Genomic DNA, 6,944 nt, shown 5'->3' on the forward strand with positions numbered 1-6,944 from the left:
CATCCACTCTCCTTCTGTCCTCCCTAGTCATTGTTTCCCTTATAGACCTGTCTATTATTTGACTAAAAGTTGAGTCACAGCCATAAGCTTTGTTTCAGTTTTGAAGGATGACTAAGAACCATAGTCTGAGGACTTCATCAGTCTCTATCAGACCAGTAAGCCTGAATTGCTTTTTTTAGTATGTCCCACATTTTCCCCACTTTGTCCAGCATCCTCTTCTGTAATCCCTTCTAGAGTAGTCTACCTGGGAACCATCTAGGTCTTCTGGTCTCAGGGTTTTATAAGTGGAAGTTCTCAGAAGTTGAGTTTGTGGAAGTTGAGGTTCACATATCCATCAGTTCTTTAGACTAATTTTTTCAGTGCATCTTTAGTTTCCTCTCTGGGGAAGAGGAAGTGAGGAGAGACCAGTAGCTGCACCTTAGATGCCTATTCAAAAGCTTTTAATATCCCAGTGGGTAATAATTGAAGCCAGATATAGAATGAGGGAAGCCAAATATCAAATTAATATTTTAATAGTAGACCAAATGATATATCAGGATATGAGGGAGGCTTAATACAAGCTTAAGGTCACCTTGTGGCACTAAGGCATTCCCTAAGAGTCAACATTGTTCTAAGTTGGTGTTAACTGAATCCCTCCCTCTTGAGATAAGTATAAAGAGGGACTTGGCCATATCTGCAAAAGACTTCCTCATGATTCCTTATTTTTGTTTTGTACTTCCTTATGATTTTCCTTTGTTTACCTTCCTTATTATTCTCAATAAATACCCAGAGAGGCATGGCTTGAGGCCTTCAGTCATGGGAACTGTTGGCCCCCAGCTTTTCACGCTCTCAGTTCTATATAATTTCTGTAGCCTTGTTCACCTATTCACATTTGTTCATCTTGTCTGCCTAAGGCCACTATCATTGTTTCTAAAAAGTAAAGAAAGGCTTATACACAGATGGAATCTTTTTTAAATTGTTTACAGGGATAAGAAGGGATGGAGAGAGGAGTAAAAATTAATGAATAGATAATAGACACTTATTAAGATGAGTAAAGGGAAAGGCAGTACATACATACATACAGTAAGAGAGTGATTGGCACAATGCCATGGAAGAGAGTAAAGGCACAGAAATGTATATGAAAAATACACTCAGGAGCTGAAAATGTCTATTTTAGGAATAGAATTCCTTCTTAATACATTCAGTCGATTAACTTCTAATTCTTAAAATCTTTTATTTGCACTCTACTTTCATAATATTAACATTAATTTGCTACTTTAACATGGTTATCAATTTCATTCCCTCCCAAACTCCTCCACCTAGGTTTCATTTGAATTTCATAAAACTCTTTGCTGCTTCTTGACAAATTGAGTTTCATAGATGAATTGTACAAAGTAACACAGGTTATTAGTTTTAATAAGTGTTTCATAATGCTCATGTTATGATTGAATGAAGAGGGTGATCGTTTCATCTTAACTTGAAATTTTCCATTATTCTGAAAAGCCTAGTCATGTTATTTTATGCTTTTGTAAACTAAATGAGGCAATGTAATTTTCCCCTGACTTTACTTGAGGAAAGGAAAATTGAACTTGGAAGGAAATGTTAATGGCATTTTAGGATGCCCAAGGTGACTCAGGCTTGTGCACCTCTTTCCCATTGATGAGGACTTTTCCAATCATTATTAGTTCTCAGACACTCAAAAGTGTTCTGTGAAGCAAGTGTGACAGGCACTATTAACAGATTATAAAGTGAAGGCTTCGTAGTATTTAGTTGTGTGAATGTACCATAATATCTCAATCCATTCATTTGTTGTTGGACATTTGGGCTGTTTTCATATTCTTGCAGTGGTGAATAATGCTGCTATGAACATTGGTGTACAAATCTCCGTTTGTGCCTCAGTTCTCATTTTTTCAAGATATATTCCAAGTAGTGGAATAGCTGGGTCGTATGGAATTTCTATGTTCAGCTTTTTGAGGAAGTGCCAAACTGCCTTTCAGAACAGTTGTATCATTTTACAATCCCACCAATAATGTATGAGTTCCTTTCTTGCCACATCCTCTCCAACATCTATTGCTGCTCTGTTAAACTTTGCCACTGTTACTGGCGTGAGATGGTACCTCATTGTGGTTTTGATTTGCATCTCTCTTACTGCCAGTGATTTTGAGCATTTGTTCATGTGTTTGTTTGCTATTTGAATATCTTCCTCTGTGAAAATTCTTTCCATGTCTTTTGCCCATTTTGTAATTGGGATATCAGTCTTTTTCTTGTGGAGGCCCAGGAATATTCTGTAAACTTTTTTTATAAGACTCTTGTCTGAGATTATATTACCAAATGTTTGTTCCCAGTGTCTAGGTTTTCTTTTAACCCTTTTGGGAAAAGTTTTTTATGTGCACAACAGGAATTTAATCTTTAGAAAGTCCCATGCATCAATTTTATCCTCTTCAGAGCAGGAGCAATGATTTTGTAAATTATTACCTAACTTGCGAGGGACTGGAGAGCATTATGTTGAATGAACTAACTCAGTCCCACAAGGACAAATATTGTATAAAATCGTTATGAGAATATGCAGGGGGAGGGGGAATTAATCATGGAGTTGTACAATTTGATGGGTGGTTGGTGAGGTAAATTGGAAGAATCTGTTCTCTAAAACAATGTATTCAAATTTTGTAAATAAACTAGTTGTTGTTGTTGTTGATTGCCTTCAAGTCGAACACAACTCAAAGTGATCCTATGAATAAAAGCCCTGAAGTCCCTCTACAACTATCGACATTTATCAAAGTTCGTAGAGTGTCCAAAGGCATATTGTTTACGAAGCGGATGCCACTCTTGCTTAAATAAACTAGTATAAAAATTTTTTAAAAAAAAAGTCTACTTGGGGAGAGGGAAAGGAGGGAGCAGGGGTAAAATGTGCAACAATGAACTAAAATCTGACTTTTCTGTAAACTTTTGTTAAAATCACAAAACATTTTATTTAAATAAAAAAATGTGAAGTCTTATGAAGAATAAAATATTTGTTCAACTTAGATATGAACTTAGGTCATATAACTCCATGTCTACCCAAACCAGGCCCATTGCTATGGAGTCAATTCTGCCTAATAGCAATCCTGACCCACAAGGTTTTCAAGACTAATCTTTAGGGAAGCAGACCGCCATTACTTTCTTCCATGGAGCAGTTGATTTTTCAGCTGAGAATCAAGTGCTTAACCACTGTACCACCATAGTTCCTTAGTCCATATCTAATGTCTTTCAAACTCTGCTAAAGAATAAGGCTGAATATGATTCTTTCAGCAGTTCGAAGCTTGCAGAGATACTTGTACCTCTATTTAAAACCATATTTTCCCCAAGGGGAAAAAAAGATGGATGAGGAGGAGGGCTTGCAAAACAAGAATGAGAGAAAACAAATTGTGCAGGTATTTTTTTTTAAATGTAAGTAAAGAATGTTGTTGTTAAGTGTTTTCAAATTAGTGCTGACTCATAGTGACCCGAATACCTCACAGGGTGGAACTCTGCCTGATCCAGTGCTTTCCTTACAATGGGCGTGTGTGTGTATTCTCTGCTCTAAAGTTGGGATCAGCTCATAGCTGATCCTCCAGTGGATTTTCAGAGTCTGTAAATGGAACAGGAAGAGAATGCCCATCTTTCTTGCTTGGAGGTAAAGGAAGATTCAAGCCATCTGCCTTTAGGCTGCAGCACAACTCCTTACCCACTAGATCACCAGACCTCCCTGTCTTCACAATAGAAACTTCTAATCCAGCTTAATAGGAACAAAGACTTTCATTTCATGATGAGTGTTAAATCTGAAAATGTAATTTTTGACTCATGTACTTATAACTTGTTAGTCAAATTTGTGTCTTCTAGGTTGCAACACCCCCATGATACATCTTCAAGGATATGAATATGTACGGCCAAGCACAATCAATAAGAGTGCATCTAAATTCCAAAATCAATCTCCATAATAGTCTATGTGTTTCCTACTGCCAAAGGGGCCCTTTAGAGTAGTGAGAGAAGATCTTCACCCTGAAACCCACAGCGTCCCTTTTCAGCAGGAAGTAGCTAAGAGAATACGCCATCCCCTTTTCCTTATGAATCAGGGTGAAGTCTCTCTCAGGGAGGAGTGATAGGGAATGGCAAAGGACACACCGACAAAGGAGATTAATCAGAACTGACTTTGACAAGCACTGTGGCAATTGGACAATTAAAACAGACATTCGGATGGCGGGGAAGAAGAACAAACTGGGGAGGAGGGTGGAGAGAATGGTGCGGCAATGAAGGAGTGAAAGCCCAGAATCCCTGTGAATGTTCATTGAAACTAATAAAATTTAATAATAATTAAAAAAAAAGAAAATGTGAAGACACTCCACCACCACCAAGAATTAGCTACAAAGACTTGAGTTTATCCTGAAATCTACCTATTATTAGATTTTTTTTTCTGAAGGGATGAGTTACTTTGCTTAAAAGTTTGCCATTTTTACTTGTACAATCTAGTGATATTAATTACATTCATTATATTGTACAAACATAATCATTATTTCGCTAAGTTTTTCATCACCTCAAGTAAAAACTCAGAAACTCTATGAGCTATAACTCGCTCTCTTCTTAGCCTTGGCCAAACAAAGAAACTTTTTCCTGTGCATTTGTCTATTCTGGATATGTCACTTCAGGTATCTGCCTTATTATACTCAGCATAATGTTTTCAAACCATCTAGAAAGAAGAGTAGCCAAAGTGCTCTATAAGTGGCAAGGATGGTGAGATTTCATCTGATATAACTTGAGGATGTTATTAGGAGGAACCAGTTCCTGGGGATGGACGTTATGCTTAGAAAGTGAAGGGTCAGAAAAAAAATTAAAATAAGAATGACCTTTAAGAAGATGGGCTGACATAGTGACTGTCACATTGGGTTTAAGTGCAGCAGAGGTTCTAAGAACTGTGCAGGGTCAGGTGGCTCTTCTAAGTCACAGGGTCTTCACAGGGTCACTGTGATTCAGTGCCAACCTCACAGTACCTGACAGTAACATGTTTTCAAGGTTTATTTTTTTAATTAAATTTTATTAGTTTTAATGAACATTTACAGAGATTTTTGGGTGTTCATTCATTCATTGTTGCATCAAGGTTTATTAATATCATATCATATCATGTATCAGAACTTCATTTCTATTTATGGCTAATTAATATTCCACTCTGTATACATGACATTTTGTTTATCTAGTAATCTGTAAATATATATATTTGAGCAATCTCTGCTTTTGACTAGTGTGATTAATCTGTGGTAGCCACTGATGTACATGTATATATTTGAGTTCTGCTTTAAAGCCTTTTGGGTATATTCCTAGGAGAAGAAATGGTGACTTCTATACAAAAATTTCAGTCTAGAAACTGAGGTGTCCCTGATCCAGGCCATGGTCTTCATGATTACTTGCAATGCATCAGAGAGGTGGACAATGACTAAGGATGACAGGAGAGGAATTGATGCCTTTGATTTGTGATCCTGGAGAAGAGTCTTGAATATACCATGGACCACCAAGAAAACAAATATGTCTTTCTTGGAGAGGGTGAGACCAATTTCTCCTATGATGCTAGGATTTTGAAGCTCCATCTCACATACTTTGGGCACATGGCTAGAAAGGACTGTTCCTTGGGGACGGGCATTATGGTTGGAAGGGTGAAGGAACAGCACGGTGGAGGAAGAGCCCGGATTAGATGGATTGATACAGTAACTGGGGTGATGGAAGTAGGTGTGTCAGAGTCAATGAGACTGTCTCAGAACAGGGCAGGCTTCAGAGCTGTTGTACATAGGGTTGCTATGAGTTGCAGGCAACTCAATGACACATAACAACAATGTCAACAACAACATGTCTCCAATTCTAGCTTTTGGAAGAACTGCCAAACTTTACCATAGTTACTGCACTCTTTTACATCTTCACTAGCAATGCATGAGGTTCCGAATTCTCCACATCTTCTCCAACAATTCTTGTTTTCTGTTATTTCAATAATAACCACCCTAATGGGTGCTTTTGGAACTCTGGTGGCTCAATGTTTAAGGGGTGTGTTGTCAAACTATACTCTTATGGCTTTATCAACCAGAGCACAGTGTTTGTGCATGGTTAGATTGGCCTTTAGTGTTACTGGTTCAGAGTCCTATTGATTATCAAAGTTAGTTCAGTATCCTTCCCTTCTCTTTCTTTAACTGACACTGATCATGTAGTCTGTATTCCATCCTGGGATCCTCTGACCTTCTAAACAATGTTAAAACAAATTTGCGAACAGATCATCAACTACTCATATGCAAGTTCAAACTAAAGCTAAAGAAGGTTAAATCAGATGGCAAACAAACACATGAAGAAGTGTTCAAAATCCTTACCTCTAAGAAAGATACAAATCAAAACAACTATGAGATATCATCTCACCCCAGTAAGAATGGCAAAATTCAACACAGCAGTAAACAACAAATGCTGGTGAGGTTGTGGAGAAACTGGAACCCTTATTCACTGTTGGTAGGAGTGTAAAATCATGCAATAACTATGGAAGGCTGTATGGTGCTTTCTCAAAAAGTTGCAAATAGAAATATCATTTGACCCAGCAATTCCACTACTGGGAATATACCCTAAAGAAACCAGAACTGTCACCCATGCAGATATATGCACACCCATGATTATTGCTGCTTTGTTCACAATAGCAAAGAGTTGGAAACAACCCAAGTGCCCATCAGCAAATGAATGGATAGAGAAATTGTGGTATATTCACATAATGGAATACCATGCTTCATTGAAAAACAAGGAACTCATGAAATATTATACAAAAGGGTGAGGAAATTATGCTGAGTGAAATATCTCAGTCACAAAAGGACAAACACTGTATAGTGCCACTGTTGTAAAATGGGACGACATTGGGGTTGGGGGGAGCCTAAGATAAAAGTGGACTGTGGACTTGAAGGGGGGGAGTTACAAAATGAACTGGGGAGGAGAGG

The 6,944-nt window shown here is 37.8% G+C and overlaps 1 pseudogene; it reads right to left on the reverse strand.

The window, feature by feature from the left end:
- LOC102867368 overlaps positions 1-6,944 on the reverse strand; it is a 43,287-nt pseudogene that overhangs the window by 13,181 nt on the left and 23,162 nt on the right.

The sequence above is a fragment of the Elephantulus edwardii genome, unplaced genomic scaffold (genome assembly GCF_000299155.1).
Source record: "Elephantulus edwardii isolate Elephantulus edwardi_28Jun2011 unplaced genomic scaffold, EleEdw1.0 scaffold00203, whole genome shotgun sequence".
Taxonomy (NCBI): Eukaryota; Metazoa; Chordata; class Mammalia; order Macroscelidea; family Macroscelididae; genus Elephantulus; species Elephantulus edwardii.